This window comes from Stomoxys calcitrans, chromosome 1, assembly GCF_963082655.1.
Source record: "Stomoxys calcitrans chromosome 1, idStoCalc2.1, whole genome shotgun sequence".
NCBI classification, from domain to species: domain Eukaryota; kingdom Metazoa; phylum Arthropoda; class Insecta; order Diptera; family Muscidae; genus Stomoxys; species Stomoxys calcitrans.
The window spans coordinates 101,553,615-101,571,489 of record NC_081552.1 but is presented as its reverse complement, the minus strand read 5'-3'; the positions used below and the strand labels follow the sequence as shown (position 1 = coordinate 101,571,489).

Genomic DNA, 17,875 nt, shown 5'->3' with positions numbered 1-17,875 from the left:
TTATATCCAAAGTTGAACTTTTTCTTGCAATTGCTTGCAAGATATTAGACCCAGTTTAAATTTAATTTTTTTTTTAAATTTTAATTTTAAATTTTGTTTGTTCATCTTAACGTTATTAATGATAGAAAACTTTTTTCAATTTAATAAAAAACGTGAATTTGTATTATGAATTATCATCTTATTAATTGAGTGATGGAAGGCTGAATCAACGGAATATGGGGTAAGTGACTAGACAGCGATGGAGCGGGAACAGGTGATGGATCACGGGATTCCCTTAAACTTTTCAGGACAAGGGGTGCCATGGTTGGGGTGGGCAATGTCCTGAGGCGCCGTGAAGGTATTTTAGGCGCCAGGCAATTTCACAGTTGTGATGTCTACAAGATTGATTGTATAGGTGTTTTGTTAATGGTCTATTGTGTTTTCTTGTTCCATCGATAGCTGGTTGATTTATTATGTTTTTTGTCACATGCCAGAGGGTTGAATTGGCAAAAGAACCGCTCCAGATAGACTGAGCCAAAAGCCGGTGCTCGAACGCCAACAACCAGCGCCCGCCAGTCTGACTCCTCATTCGATGGCAAGGGACGTTTGGGACCACGACAAATGGACTGTATTTTCAGAATATTTATCCAAAGGCACACGCGTTAAGGGTATCAAAAGGCGACCAGTATTAATAAATATATGACACTTTTGGAAACTAAACTTTTCCCTTTCACTAAACGAACAACACAGCGCGAAATGTAACTGATTTAACGTACCTGTTTCTTGATGGTTGATGTTGATGAGATGATGGCAGGTACGATGGAAAAGATGATTGCTGATAATAAAAGGGGGATGAGACGCCATGCGTTGATCTTTAAAGAAGCAATAAAAAAAGAATTATTCACTGGAAACGGATCTGGCTCAAAGTGACCAAATATAAGGGTGCGGGTGAGAGCGTGCTGTGGTGAGACGGGTGGGTCTATGTAAAAGAGATTTTAAAACAAATAAAATTATTGTCCTTATTAGTGTGTGATAGGCGATAGTTACCTTAAAAGCATAGGGTGAGAGATGGGCGATGTCTGCAGTTTGAGACTTAGATTGCGAGTGTTTTGGGAAAAAGCACTGAAGTTGTTTCGAGGCGTCGTTTCAATATTGGAAGTCTCTTTCTCTCTACATCCGAACACGCTCCATCGAGAGTTTTAGAAAGAGAAAGTGGTCTCAATAAATCCTCCTACAGTCTGGCTGAGCGAACAAGACCAAAAAGAGGTTGTAGAGGAATTTCCGCGAATGGGAAGAATCCCCCTACGATCCGAGCTAGCGAACAAGCTCCATGAATGGTTGTAGGAAAACTATAAGAGCTCCCCCCTCTACGTCCAGCTATGTGAACAAGCTCAAAGGAAGAGGGTAGAGAAAATAGCAAGCCAATAGCTTGAACTTAAACAATGGCTTTAAAGCATTTTTCTCTGGTTTTTTCTTAAACATTGCAGATATGTGTGTGCAATCAACTAATAAGCGTAGTAGCGTGTTTTTCTTAATATGAAAAAAACATGTCCGCAAAAGTTTTATACGAATAAATTCGTACTGATTGCACTTTCCCCAAATAATTTTGTACATTTTATTTAGATTTGTGATGTTTTTAAGTAAATAAAAGAAGGATTTCAGGCTATAAGAGGAATTATTTATTATTTTTGTCGATTCCTCTTTGTTTTTCTTTTTTTTGGGATAGAGTTGCCAGAGAGAAAAAATAGATAACGATTTCTCTTAACGAGGAATTAGAGCATAACATAATCGTTAGTACCAAGGCGGATTTAAAAAGGTGGTCTCACGCGAACAGCTTTTAACAACAGGCCGGGTTTGAAGGTATTAAGGTGGTAGATTTTTTTTGCATTCTCTTTTTTGTTATCTTCTTTCTCGCTTATTCTCCGCTCATGCACACGTATACACACACGCATAAAAATTTGTTTGCCTGTGTTGGTAAAACCACCATCACCTTGATGGCAAGATGGCGGATTGCACCATATGATTTGTGGTTGTTGTACAAATGGGACCATCTTTAATTGTTTGGCCTAGCGTTAATGCAAACGATTTTTTGCCGACATAAGCGATGTTCGTTATATGTACAGAATTGTGGTACTGAACAGAACAATCAGCTTAACAGTGTGACATGATAGGCGTTGTTGAATTTTTGCTTGTTTTAATAGCTCCATGCAATATGAAATAAATTGCAAATATAAACGATTAATTACAGCATGTATATACTTTATTAACGAAAAATGGTTGAAATTCGGCACAAAAAAAATCTACACAATTATTTTTCAGGGGCGACATAAATGTCTTGGCTGTAACCGAAAATTTCGCTAGAGGTTCATATTCAGCTCCTCTGGCGAAATTTTCGTTGCCATAAAGGCCAAAACAAAATCAACCCGTTAGCTTGGTTTTTGAGCGTTGCGTTGAAAAATGCAACAATACAAATAAAAACCACGAAAGCAACACACAAAAGTTAAAGAATTTTCAACTTTGACGACTGAAATCGAGGGTCATTCTGCGTTGCCACACTTGAAGAAGTGTTTTTAGTCGTCAAAGTTCACATTTTTTTAACTTCTTCAAGTTAAAACAATTAAAGTTGGTCTCATTTATACAATAACCACAATTCATATGGATCAATCCGCCATATTTTCATCAAGATGATCGACGTTTTGCCAACACACAAAAAACATTTGTGTGCGTGTGTGTATACGTGTGCGTAAATATACAGAGAATGTGCGAGAAAGAAGATGACATCAAAGAGAATGCAAACAAAAATCGTTCCTTAACGCTCATTCTCTTTAGACCCTAACATGACATAATTACCAGCAGTGTATCGTAAACCACTGAGTACAATTTTTTCTCGCTATGTGCACCATCTGTCAACGAGTTTTGGTTGTGTGTGTATATTATAGTGTTGTGTGCGCAATGACAAAACCGCTAACCGTTTTATTGTGAATGACACAATGTTTATTCGATTGGCAACACGGCAGAAACAGCTGGCCGTATAGGTGCCGGTGTTCATGACTGGTGGCTTGGGGACAAATATAAACAATGAGAAGAAAAGTGAAAGGAAAAAGGGCCATGACTGGAAATTTTTGGAAAATGGACGATTTGCTGGGCTTTTTCCTTTCTCTTGGTTTCGAGAATTGGAGCTGGCTGGACGTGTCGATCGTGAAAAAACTATATGTGGTAATCCGAGCTTACCGAGTTGTTTACCGAACCAACCAAAAAAAGCCTGGTGAAACAAACAAATTAAAAAAACAATGCTTTAGTTTTTTTTCATGAATTACATTTGGTGTCACTAATGGATGGTGAATGACGCCACTATTGTATACGGCAAAATAACCTAAAGTGTGATAAATAATTTGAACACGAGCTCAAAAATCTAAGCGTGAACTGAAATGAAAAATAATTTAATACCTTACAAGCTAAAGTGAAAATATAAAGCTTACAAACTAATTGAAAAAAAAAATTATCTGAAGTCTTACAAGCTATCGTAGAAAGAAAACTTGATGGCTGCATATTAGAAACAAAAAACAGAAGGAAAAAAAAAGCAAAAGGCTAACAACCTAAAAATCTGTGAACTCATGATAAACACCTATAAGCTTGTGAATTAATTAAACATACGAAATACAAATAAAATCAACAACTATATTACCATCCAGTCGGTCATCTAACACGTCCAGTCACCATCACCGCTCCAGTCATCGGAGGAGGCGCAGAAAACTGGCATGCTCACACCGACTTGCCCATGTAAAGAACCCTATGCGGACGGTTGATCACCTTTTTAACTTTGGACAGACAGACTCCGATTGTGCTGCCTTCAAAAAAAGTTAACACGTTAAAAAAATACAAATATGAGTATAATAAGCAAGAGAAGAAAAATAAGAAATATACACATACTTACTTTCAAACAGACATACACGTACGGACGGACAGTTCAGAGGAGGGTCCATCATCATCTACTATCACCGTCTTCGAAGCCTTAGCCCTGGTTCTGGCCTGGAAGAATAAGAATTAATCGTCTGAATTAATTTCGATATTTGATTTTCTTTGTTTTTATACTTTTGAATGTTACATTTACATAATATTATCTTTTGTTGTTACTGGATTTTTGTTTGCATTTTCCATGTATTAAGTCTTCCAAAAGATCATTATTAAAATTTATAACGTTTATTGAAAGGAATGCTAATCGTGTTGTTGGCTTAGGCTAATTTAGAAAGGTGGTAGGTTACATTTAGAAAAGGTAAGTAAAGGTAGCAAATACGGGATGTCCCAGATGGCTTTAGGGTCATTAAGGAGAGACTCTGGTGCAGTCTCTGAGGGAGGGCCAGAGGCTTGGCAGAACACCAGCCAAGCAGCGTGTCAGTGCCGTGTAGGTTAATTCGTTTCGTGAGTGGACGCGTGCCCTTCTTTTCCGGTACTATTTTCCCTCTTCCAGTCATCAGTTTTTTTTTTGCTTCCTTTTGTATGGACTTGTTTCGGCCTACCTTTTTTGTTTATTTACTCGAAGTCCGGTATGATTTTTTGTGTGTGTTGTAAACGTTGTCGTTGGTTGCAAGAACCACCCCCCTCTCCGGCGAGCCCTGGGCTAGACGTCAGCATACCGGCAAGGCAGCAAGCGACATCACAATCGAGGAATTTGCCGCAAGGCAAATCCCAACCTCAAGACACCACCATAACAATAGTTAAGAACCACACAAAAACACAAACACAAATAACAAGAAATTACGATAACTAGTTACATGCACAAAATAAGAGTTGCACTAATCGCTGATTTTGACAGATAGTGCACTTAATATTTTGTTGTTGGGCAACTGCCACTACCTGTAAATGAATACTTCTTCGGCCTTAAGAAATGCCTTGACATATCCTAAATGAAATTTTCGTTACCGGAACAGTTACCGAAAATTTCGATTGCAGGTACATGGCTCAAATGAAATTTTATATTAATATGCATCGGTGATTTTTTTCTTGCAACTACGAATAAAAATGTATGCTTAATAGCATCATGAAATAAAGCTATTTGCAAATATAAACGATTAATTACACTTCATATGTACTATTAGCCAATAATTATAGAAATTCTGCAAAATTATAAATCGATGTTTGTCGCCATCTTGTATTCTACACAATTTTTTTTCAGTTACGACATAATTGTCTTGAACCCCGTTTACACTGCTCTTTAAATCCGGATTTAATGAACACTGTAAACTGGGCTTTGGCTGCAACCGAAAATTTCGACAAAGTCGCATACTCAGCTTAAACTAAAAACTTGTGAAATAAATAAATGTATTTTACGCCAATGATTTAAAACGACCACTGAAAAATAACTAATCCTAGTGTAGTATGAATGTAAAATTGAGTATAATCGGATTTTGAACCGTTACATATGGCAAGAAATCGCACTTTTTCCCTCCCATCCTTTGATAGTGATATCGGCAGGATGGTTGGTTTTGTTGTGTTCGCAATAACAAAACTTGAGTAGGGCCACTAGCCGTTTTATTGTGAATGACACAATGTTGAGCTGGCTGGACGTGTCGATCGTGGAAAGACTATATGTGGTTGTTGAGTTGTTTACCGAACCAACTAAAAATAGCCTGGTAAAACAAAAAAAATAAAAAAACATGGCTTTAGTTTTTTTATGAATTATATTTTTAGTGCCTCTAATGGACGGTGAATGACGCCACTGGTGTACACGGCAAAATAACCTAAAGTTTGATAAATAACTTGAACACGAGCTTAAAAAACTAAGCGTGAATTAAAAAGAAAAATAACCTAATACCTTACAAGCTAAAGTGAAAATATAAAGCTTACAAACTAATTGAAAAAAAAATAATCTGAAGTCTTACAAGCTATCGTAGAAATAAAACTTGATGGCTGCATATTTGAAACAAAAAAACCGAAGGAAAAAAAACAAAAGGCTAACAACCTAAATATCTGTGAACTCATGATAAATACCTATAAGCTTGTGAATTAATTAAACCTACGAAATACAAATAAAATCAACAACTATATCACCATCCAGTCGGTCATCTAACACGTCCAGTCACCATCACCGCTCCAGTCATCGTAGGAGGCGCAGAAAACTGGCATGCTCACACCGACATGCCCATGTAAAGAACCCTATGCGGACGGTTGATCACCTTTTTAACTTTGGACAGACAGACTCCGATTGTGCTGCCTTCAAAAAAAGTTAACACAATTGCAAATAAATCTGCAAAATAAAAAAAGGAACATGTAAAAACATTAAGAAAAAAATACAAATATGAGTACATTAAGCAAGAGAAGAAAAATAAGAAATATACACATACTTACTTTCAAACAGACATACACGTACGGACTACTATCACCGTCTGCGAAGCCTGCGAATAACTAATCCTAGTGTAGTATGAATGTAAAATTGAGTTAATAAAAAAAAATTGTCATGTTATTACGTTTAAAATATTATTAAATTTGTTTAAATTTTTCCCAAAAATTCCGAAATCTGAATACTCTGCTTTAATTGTACCATGAAAAGATAATTAAGAGAAAGTGGTACACCCTGTGTTCGAACATAATCATATACGAGTAACAGAAAGTATTTTGTTACAAATGATTGCAATTTTTTTTGTATTCTAAATAGCAATGCAGAAATTACAAACAAAGAAACGGCATTGCAAGAATAACAAGTGTGAAACCAAAACACATTAAGAACCTACTGTTAATGCAATGGAGAAGTGTCAAACGAAACGTCAAATATAAATTGTGAAGTCGCTCTAAACACCTGCACGCACATATGTATGTAAAACTCCTAGAACATGAATTTAAGGCTTATGTTTGGGTCCTCCCATTTCAATGAATTGGCGAACGAACGAATGATTTGGATAGGAAAAATAGTGGTTTAGACCGTAGTTGTTTAATTGAAAAATATAAAAATTTCAATCACAATTTACTTATAAACTTTTTAAGATTCGATTGAAAAAAATACTGAATCAATTAATTTTTTAAATGAAAATATCAATCACGATTGTAATTGAAAAAGATATCCGGATTCAATTAATTTTTTAACAGCAAACATTTTTATTTTCAATAAAATTTTTAAAGGGAAACAATTTCGTGCTATTTTTTCTGTGTGAGTGGAGTCACCAACGTTGGTAACTTTCGACGACAATTTTTATGGCAGCATTACAGGGTGACATTGAGAAGCCAAAAATTTAATCCATAATTTTTGTGGAACAATCCTTCCAAATTTCTGTTCAGAAACTGGAGGGCAAGACATGGACATGGATGGATGGAGTTTTTCCTTAGTGCGAATGCCACAACAAAGAGAAGGTTATTTCCTTCATTTTGACGTATCACACATGGCTGGAATCAGTTTTTCCTTGAACAAAGTTTCCAGATTTCTGTTCAGAAACTGGAGGGCAGGATATGGATTCCAATCTGGAGGCCGTAAATGAACTTCGTTCAAAAAAGTGTGAATGCCACGTCAAAGAGGGGATTATTACCTCCATTTTGCCTTACCACACTTAGATAAAATCAGTTTTTTGTGGGACAATCCTTCCAAATATCTGTTCAGAAACTGGAGGGCATGACATGGATTCTAGCCTGCTGGCCGTAAATGGTCTTCGTTCAAAAAAGTGCGAACGCCACGTCGTAGAGGAGGTTAATACCTTTAATTTGACGTATAAAACTTGGCTGGAATCAGTTTTTCCTTGAACAAAGTTCCCAGATTTCTGTTCAGAAACTGATTCCAGCCTAGCGTTCAAGAAAGGACTTCGTTCAAAAAAATGTGAATGCCACGTCAAAGAGGAGGTCAATACCTTCAATTTAACGTGTCAAACTTGGCTGAAATCAGTTTTTCCTAGAACAAAGTTTCCAGATTTCTGTTCAGATACTGGAGGGCAGGACATTGATTCCAACCTGGAGGCCGTAAATAGACTTCGTTTAAAAAATTTCACACCAAAGAGGAGGTTATTACCTTCAATGTGACATATCACACTTGGCTGGAATCAGTTTTTCCTTGAACAAAGTTTCCAGATTTCTGTTCAGAAACTGGAGGGCAGAACATTGATTCCAGCCTGGAGGCTATCAAAGGAAACCTTTAAACAGTATGAGGTAAAAAATAAATAAAGAGGAGGTATATACATCTATATTGGTGTCCCACACTTAATGCTTCCCAGCTGGTCAGTACAAATACAATAGTTGGTAACTTGTGGGTACAGCTGTAAACAGCCAGCCAGGTGAGACGGTATGAAGATGACAGATTTGACATGTTTTCATCATGTTTCTTTCTGTTTTCATTATATTACAAAAAAATGATAATTTTAAGGACTGGGGCTCAATTATCTTTCTGTGAAATTAATTTAAATTCATATTCAAATTCATTCGCTATATAACAACGAGTTGTGGTGAACGGTAAAGTGATTTCTAAAACATAACTGATTTAGTACATTTCCACACAACCAAGAGATATTAGTCAAGATATATTCATTTACAGGTATTGGCAGTTGCCCAACAACAAAATATTTAGTGCGCTACCTGTCAAAATCAGCGATTAGTGCAACTCTGATTTTGAGTTACGTTACTAGTTTGCGCCATTTTTCGTTGTTTGTGTGAGTTATGTTTCTTAATTATAATACACACACAAAACCAAAAAAAAAACAAAACATATAGTGCACTTCGCGAGAAAAATTTGTACTCAGCTGTTTACGGTACGCTACCTGTTAATTATATCATGGTACTACTCGTTGCGCGTTGCCATTTGCTTTACTTGGTTGGCTTCCCCTGTAGGCGAGGCGGATTCAAAAAGGTGGTCTCACGCGAACATCTGTTAACAGCCGGCCAGGATTGACGGTATTAAGATGTCAGGTTTTTGTTTGCATTCTATCTGTTGTCGTCTTCTTTCTCGCATATTTTCTGCTCATGTACGCACTCGTATACACACACGCACACAAATTTCTTTGTGTGTCTTGGCAAAACGTCGATGAGCTCGATGACAATATGGCGGATAACACCATATGATTTATGGTTGTTGTACAAATGAGACCACCTTTAATTGTTTCGCCATGCCCTGTAGGCCTACGTACCAAAATTGATATATGTTTATAGGCTTAATAGCCTTCATCAACTAATACTCTTCGAATATGTCATCGTCATTTTATTTGAAAGTCTGTAAATAAAAAACAAGCAATATATTAATAAAACTTAAGGAAGTCTTATTTTCTAATTCGCATACTTTGCATAAAATTGCTATTACAGATTTCTTAGTGTATATGCGTTGAATGCACACAGAAAAAATGAAAAACATGCTTCGATTAAGAAATTTGTACATTCAATTATAAAATTCGCTGAAATCGGACCTATAAACAATTCCAATTAAAACAGTAATTAACTCAATAAACTAATTTATTTTAAAGTTATTCCTTCTCTCAAATAACTTTTTTAAGTAAAGAAAATATTTAATTTTTTTTGCAACAATAATTTTGTTATTGGGTTAATTTGCTGAAAGAACATGTAATATATTGCGTTAAAATATTTATTTTTTAATTCACATTTTCTAAAGAAAGAAGAAGAAATTGTCCTTCCTTCATGAGTTCTCTTTATTGTCTTGGATACCGTCTGTGAAATGTATAATGAACAAAATAATTTATGTACATATTAAAGTGCGTCTCAATAAATACCAATCTTAACATTTTGCACACAATACCACGAAATCTAGACCCACATGAAGGAATACTGCATTTGTTATCTTCCGTCATCAGCGTCGTTTTCCAGCCCAATATAGGATAATAACATATTAAAATAAAATTATATATATAAATACCTCTTCTACCTTCTTCCATGTTTCCAGATTTCTTTCTGGAATGTACTTATTGCTTTTGTTCACATCCTAATTTTTTCTGCCTTACTCTATGTCACCATAACACTTTTTAAAATATATTGTTTTAAATCAGGCTTCACTGAATATGAATGAATGAATGAATCCTGGTTTTTACTTACGTTAGGTTGAAAAGAGAGTGCGGATATTAATCCGCCCCATGCCACTATGGACATTCACCTAAGACAATAATCGGCTTGTTGTGCGCTCTAAAAACTATAAAGTAAGCTCTCAAAAAGAAAATTTTAAGTTAGGATTTCCGTGCTACTTACAAAATTCTTAATTGTTTTCAATACCACTCCCCTAAGTTGGTTCATGTCTGGTATTGTGTCTCCACCTATGGACCGGTATCTGTTAGACTGGAAACCCGGGCAATGACAAAGGAAATGCTCCAACGTCTCATCATCTTCCCCGCATGCCCTACACATGCTATCACTTGCCGTACCGATTTTAAATAAGTGAGCTCGTAGTCCTTTGTGTCCCGCTGTAATACCAATAGCTATACAGACCTCCTTCTTGCTTCCTTTCAGTAATCGCGTCGACTTCTCACGATCTGGATCCCCCCATAGGATTTTCGCCGTCCTACCGACCGTTTCGCTGTTCCACAATGTTGCATGCGCATTCGTCGCCCACTCCCTTAACTCGAACTGCGTCGACCCGAAAAGCTTCGGGTTAACCAAGTTTATTGACGGCAGTCCTCTAGCCTCCACCGCCCAATCGTCTGCCCTTTCATTTCCCCTTACTCCGTTATGGCCCGGCGCCCAAACGATGCGAATTTTGCCATCCTCAGAGAAGGCGTCATCTCCTTCTTAAACTGCAAGACTGTTCGTGACCTTACCGTGCTAGTTGTTATTGCCCTTTTGGCAATTTTACTGTCGGTAAAGAGGTTCACACTCGACGTCCTCGCGTTAGTCCCACTCCACCTAAGTATTTGACCTTGTTATTGAGGAAACGTGGTGAGTTAAATTGGCCCACCTTCGTATTCCTCGTGAACAGGCATATTTCGTCTTCTCTGGGTTAACATTGAGACCTCTGGGTCTAGCCCAGTCATATGCCATATGCAAGACCCTATCGGTCCTTCTACATAGCTCGTTCGGATCCTAACCCTTTATAACATCGTCTGCACAGCAGACGGGTTCAAATTCTTCCTCATTCAGTATCCGTAATAGGTCATTTATGGTGGTCACCCATAGGAGTGGCGATAAAATGCACCCCTCTGGCGTGCCCTGTGCTATTTTCTCCCTTATATTTATGGTAGTGGACACACAATTCATGCAGGGCAGTCTCCACCGACCTTCCCTCGACATAGGCATGCTGTTTGTATTTGAGCAGTTCGCTGGATGTCCTACTCTTTATCATGGTGTCTACAATAAGTTCCATGGTTTTGAGTAGAAAGGACGTAAGGCTTATAGGTCTGTAGGCCTTTGGTGTCTCATAACTTGCCTTGCCGAGCTTAGGTATAAACACCAACTTATTTTTTTTACAACTTATATTCTACAAACGTGTTTTATATTTGTATTTTCATCATTAGAACACTGTTTTGTTGCTTATGTGTGGAAAATTGGATCAAATAGAACATCTTTTTAAGATTTTAGACAAAATCACAGCTGTGTTATTTAGCCTTTGACATATAGATTTCTGCTTAAAAGGTACCAAACAATACATATATTTACTACTGGGAAAAGGGAAATTAAATAAACTTTCCAAAATGAGCAATAAAAATAGTTGACTTATGTATTTTTTTGTGTTTTAAGTTTTTGGTTCTTTATTCAAAAAAATTTTGTTTTTCTGTTTTCTAAAATTTGCTGTAAATATTACGCTTTAAGGACCAGCAGTAGTTAGAAAACATAATTATTTTGTTTTCTGCATAACGTTGTTCAATTTTGAATATTTTCTGGTGAAATCCTTCACATTGCTCATAACTTAGCTGTCCTAAACTTTCCAAATGATCATGCAGATAGTATAATATTATTGACATTTTGCAATGTTAAGCTGATAGCATGTAGTTTATTATCTGCTATAATTTTCACTTTTTGTGTTTCCAAAAAAACAAAACCATTCTATGCCTTTTTTTCCTTCAAGTTTCATTTGTTGTATGAATTTGTCATCTTTCACCAATTTACGTATTTGGGGGCCAATAAAGATACCTGTTGATTTAAAATTAAATTAATTTTTGTTAATGTAATATAATATAATATAATATAATATAATATAATATAATATAATATAATATAATATAATATAATATAATATAATATAATATAATATAATATAATATAATATAATATAATATAATATAATATAATATAATATAATATAATATAATATAATATAATATAATATAATATAATATAATATAATATAATATAATATAATATAATATAATATAATATAATATAATATAATATAATATAATATAATATAATATAATATAATATAATATAATATAATATAATATAATATAATATAATATAATATAATATAATATAATATAATATAATATAATATAATATAATATAATATAATATAATATAATATAATATAATATAATATAATATAATATAATATAATATAATATAATATAATATAATATAATATAATATAATATAATATAATATAATATAATATAATATAATATAATATAATATAATATAATATAATATAATATAATATAATATAATATAATATAATATAATATAATATAATATAATATAATATAATATAATATAATATAATACAATATAATATAATATAATATAATATAATATAATATGGAAATGCCAGACGGAACCTTTCTAGTAGGATATGCTGATGACATTGCTGCAGTCATCACGGCAAGAGACACGGAAGGCGCTGAGCGCAAATTACGGCAGGTGATGCTAAGGGCAAGGGACTGGCTAGATTCCCATGGCCTACAACTTGCGATGCAGAAAACGGAACTACTTCTCCTAACGAGAAAAAATATCCCAGTGGAAGTGGATATGCGTATAGACGATATACTGGTGAAGACCAAGAGATCGATCAAATATCTAGGAATCCGACTAGATACAAAGCTGACCTACGCAGAGCAAATACGGCACGCGACAACAAAAGCCTCAAAGATAACGGCGCAACTTAGTCGACTGATGGCAAACATAGGTGGGCCTCTCCCAAGCAGGCGCAGACTCTTAATGGAGACATGCAATAGCATCCTCCTCTATGGAAGCGAAATATGGGGCCAGACACTGCAGACGGCATACCGAGCGAAATCCCTGCTCTCGGTACAGAGGACGGCGGCACTTAGAGTCATATCATCCTACCGGACAGTGTCGGAGCCCGCAGCCCTTGTAATAGCCGGAATGGTTCCGATAGACCTGCAGGCCATGCAGCGCGCCAGGCTCTACACCGAGAGGTCCAACACTCAAAGAATACAGGACGGGGCCCAAATGGATCATACACAGGCCATACGAGAGGAGACTACCGAGAGATGGCAACAAAGGTGGACTAGCGAAAATCGGGCCAGATGGACGCGACGATTAATACCCGATGTACGGATATGGAAAGAAAGGAAGCACGGCGACGTCAACTATTACGTCACACAGATGTTAACAGGACATGGTTACTTCCGGAAATACCTGCATAAAATGGGCAAATGCTCCTCAAGCAAGTGTATTTATGAGGAGGTTGAAGTTGAAGACGATGTGGAGCACACTTTTTTCCACTGCGAGCGCTGGGTTGAAAGACGCAGCGAGTTGGAAGCAGCGATTGGCGACGTTACGCCTGAGACAATAGTCCAAAAAATGCTGGAGGACGAGAGAAAGTGGGAGGCGGTGAAGAGATATGCCGAACAAGTACTGCGCAGGAAGAAAGCTGACCTGGACGCAGCGGCGTAGAGTATAAATGCGGAGGTCTGGACGCAGACACAATGAAGACGAAATGGATAATCACCAGATATGGGGTCCACCTCGAAGTAATGCGAAAGCGGTTCCGAGGTGGAATTAACTCCCAGGGGTGTCACAGGGAGGGTTTTTAGCCGGTACCGTTGACTACGGAGCCCGGCATAAGGCGAGAGACGTACTCGTCACATGCGTAAAGCATTTTCCCATCCTGACCCGCAAAAAAAAAAAAAAAAAAAAAAATATATAATATAATATAATATAATATAATATAATATAATATAATATAATATAATATTATATAATATAATATAATATAATATAATATAATATAATATAATATAATATAATATAATATAATATAATATAATATAATATAATATAATATAATATAATATAATATAATATAATATAATATAATATAATATAATATAATATAATATAATATAATATAATATAATATAATATAATATAATATAATATAATATAATATAATATAATATAATATAATATAATATAATATAATATAATATAATATAATATAATATAATATAATATAATATAATATAATATAATATAATATAATATAATATAATATAATATAATATAATATAATATAATATAATATAATATAATATAATATAATATAATATAATATAATATAATATAATATAATATAATATAATATAATATAATATAATATAATATAATATAATATAATATAATATAATATAATATAATATAATATAATATAATATAATATAATATAATATAATATAATATAATATAATATAATATAATATAATATAATATAATATAATATAATATAATATAATATGGTAGGGCCGAGCTCAGGCTACTATCGGGGTCAGCAGGTGGCGGATGGCTGAACGACCTAAAGGTTAGCTGTGAAAAATAAGCAGCCCCCGACCACGAGCGGTGAAGACCGAGGACATGCTACAAAAAGGCATTTATAGCCAACGACGTCTTCGCGACATGGCGAGTGGATGCCGCCAGTTGACTAAGTATCCACCCACAGGGGTGCTCTACAGATAGATGCAGTCTGGGGAGTGATGCCCCCGTGGATTCCCCAATCAAGGGGACTTTGACCCTGGCGCGTACACTGGAACATGATTTTGATAACCGATTTGGATTGATGCTACGAGCTGACGGCTGTGGTATTCTGTTACCTGAGTAGGAGGGAGTGACATCCCTCTCGAAATGGCTTTCAGGCTAATGCCATCGCTGCCTCCGTCCCGTTAAACCCCTGGCAGGCCTTAGGGAACGATCTGTGCCTCGTAACCATTAAGTTGGTAATGTAGGTTCTGTTGATACGATATCCAGATTAATGCCCGACCTGGCTCTGAACGCAAGTACTCATAAGGTCTTGCGTCAACCCTCGCGAGGACCTCACTGCTTGCAAAGGGACCCTCGGGGTCATCGCTCTGCGAAAGGGCGACTACATTATCGGACACAGACAACGGCTCTAAGTGGGGACCCGATTAAAATGGAAACACCCATTAACATAGCAGCAGAGGAGATGGAATCGATCTTTGGAAGAAGATCGAAAGTACATCGATCACCGGTAAATTCTCCACTAGCCTCCGGGCCCAGTGTCGAGAAAGAGAAGGAGGTAAGAAGTATAGCGTTAGACTGTACCCCAGCGGAGAACAACGCGGAGACATGCGAGAACAGCACCAGTTCTCCTAGACAAGAGTTCATCTTGAAGATGCGACTTTCGGAGGAGGAGGCGCTTGAAAAGTGCAAGAAAGTCCTTCGCCATATGCGACTAGCTATAGGAAGGCAGAAGAACATTAGCAGGGATGTCCAAAATGGTGTGTCTGAGATAGAGGAAATCTTGGACATTATTGGGAGCTACCGCAAAAACTGGAAGGCCGCGGAGAAGCAGAAACAGCAAAGCAGGCCAATAATAGCGGAGACTCCCACGACATCAACCAACATGTCGACGCCTTCTACGGCGCAAAACAAGAGGAGCGCGCCGAGCCCAGTCGAAGAAAATCCTGGCAAAAAGAAGAAGGATAAAGCTGTAGAGGTGAAACCACCGGCGAAAACAGCCGGAAAGAGGAAGCCCGACAAAGAGGCTGAGAAGAAGAAGCCCGAAGAAGAGGCAAGAACGTCAAGGAGGAACCCGCGGCGAAAACCGCGCGCTCGGAGACCACGGAAACCCAGGCAGCGACCAGAGGCCGTGTTAATCAAGCCGAAGGAGGGGCATAGTTACGCGGACGTGCTCAGGGACCTCAGGCGAAACGCGAAACCGGAGGAAGCCGAGGTCGCCATCCGCTCCGTCCAGAAAACGAGAACGGGTGCAGTTCTTCTCGTGATGGGCAGAGGAGGAAACAAGGAGGTGTTCTGCGAGTCCCTCAAAGGCGTCCTTAAGGAGGCTGCAGTCGTGCAGGACATGAAACCGAAGGCGACAATTGAGATCCGTGACTTGGACTCCCTCTCGACCGCCGACGAGATCACTGAAGCAGTGATCAAGGCAACGGGAACGACAGCTGGAGAAGTGACTGTGCAGCTGACAGCACCTAATTCGAAGGAGCAGAGGAGGGCCTTCGTTTCTCTGCCAACTAGCTGCGTCAATATTTTGTTGAAGACCAGCAGGCTCCTGATAGGAATGACGAATTGTCGGCTAAACTATCGGGATGAAAGAAAGCGCTGCTTCAGATGTTTTGGAGCCGGCCACCTACAGTGGGAGTGCAAGGGACCCGACAGGAAAGGAATGGGACTATGCATTAGATGCGGCGAGAGTGGGCACAAGATGAAGGAGTGCCATAACCCTCGGAAATGCTGTATTTGCTCGCAGAGGGGAAAAGGCCCGACGGATCATCTTCCTGGGTCAGAGAGATGTAAAGGAGGCAAACAGCAGGCATGCTGAGAATACTGCAGGCCAACATGCACAGGTGTAAAGTCGCACATGATCTCCTATCACAGATAGTCGCAGAACAACGTGCTGACATCGTGATTATAAGCGAGCAATATGGAAGGAGAGATCAAGGGTCCTGGCTGGAGGATCCCACAAAAACAGCTGCTATCTGGATCCCATACCGCAATGGCATCTCACCAGTAAAGAGCGGAAGTGGAGACGGTTACGTCTGGGTGCAGTTAAACCACTTTACGCTGTTTAGCTGCTACCTCACTCCTAGTGACAGCATCGACGCCTACGAGGCAAAACTCGATGAGATCGAGGACACAATGCGTGGATTAGACGGCCATCACGTAGTAGCTGGCGATTTCAACTCTCGAGCGGTGGAATGGGGCATGCCAACAACCAACCCAAGAGGGAGACGAGTTCTAGACATGGCCGCAAGAACCGGTTTACTCGTTGTAAACACTGGAGACGTGCCAACCTTTAGGCGACCCGGCTGCGAAGGCACTATACCGGACATCACCCTTGCGTCCGAGGAAATCATCGGAAAAATAACAGAGTGGAGCGTACTGGAAACTTACACGGCAAGCGATCACCAGTACATTATGTTCTCCTTCAATACTGGAGGGAACACAGTTAACGAGGAAAGGAGCACCAGTACACGAAAGTGGAACGTGAGCAAGCTCGACTCCTCAAAACTCCTGGCGGAAATCGACCGGCAAGCCGTGTGGTCAGAGCTGGATGAACTAGACGTTCCGTCGACAGTGGAACGGGTGATGGAAATCATAGAGTACGGATGTAAGAAATCCATGCCAAAACTCAAAAGGCCGAGGGGAAATAAAACTGCAGTGCACTGGTGGAATGATGCCATAGCTGAGAAACGAAGCAACTGCATCAAACTAAGACGCAGATACACGAGAGCTCGTCGCAGGGGCACGGCTGAGACAGAACACGCTCTTTACAAGGAGGCAAAAAAGATACTCGCTGCCGAAATAGAAAGGAGCAAGAAAGAAAAGTGGGAGGAACTAAGAGAAGATATTAACCGAAATCCTTGGGGCCTCGGATACAAAATTGTGATGGAGAAGCTCGGCACACGGAGCCCAACAGCGGTGATGGACGGGAGAACAATGGAGAATATAGTCCATACACTCTTTCCCCGACACGACCGTATAGAAGACGAAGTTAATGAAGAGCCAACGGAAAACATAAACCCGTTCACGATAGAGGAGCTAAAGAATGCAGCCCGCA

The 17,875-nt window shown here is 38.0% G+C and overlaps 2 long non-coding RNA genes across 2 annotated transcripts in view; one reads left to right on the top strand and one right to left on the bottom strand.

Moving 5' to 3' along the window:
* Nucleotides 1-5,638: 5,638 nt before the first annotated feature.
* Nucleotides 5,639-7,129, bottom strand: LOC106089913 (uncharacterized). Its single transcript, XR_001221723.2, has 3 exons — nt 6,708-7,129; nt 6,325-6,387; nt 5,639-6,223 (listed from the first exon to the last, which is right to left on the bottom strand). It is a non-coding gene; the product is annotated as an uncharacterized LOC106089913 (long non-coding RNA).
* The window catches only part of LOC131994239 (uncharacterized), a 39,165-nt gene continuing 27,846 nt past the window's right edge, over nt 6,557-17,875 (top strand). The window contains exon 1 of the long non-coding RNA XR_009396560.1: nt 6,557-6,786. This is a non-coding gene — a long non-coding RNA (uncharacterized LOC131994239). The remainder of the gene's footprint in view (nt 6,787-17,875) is intronic.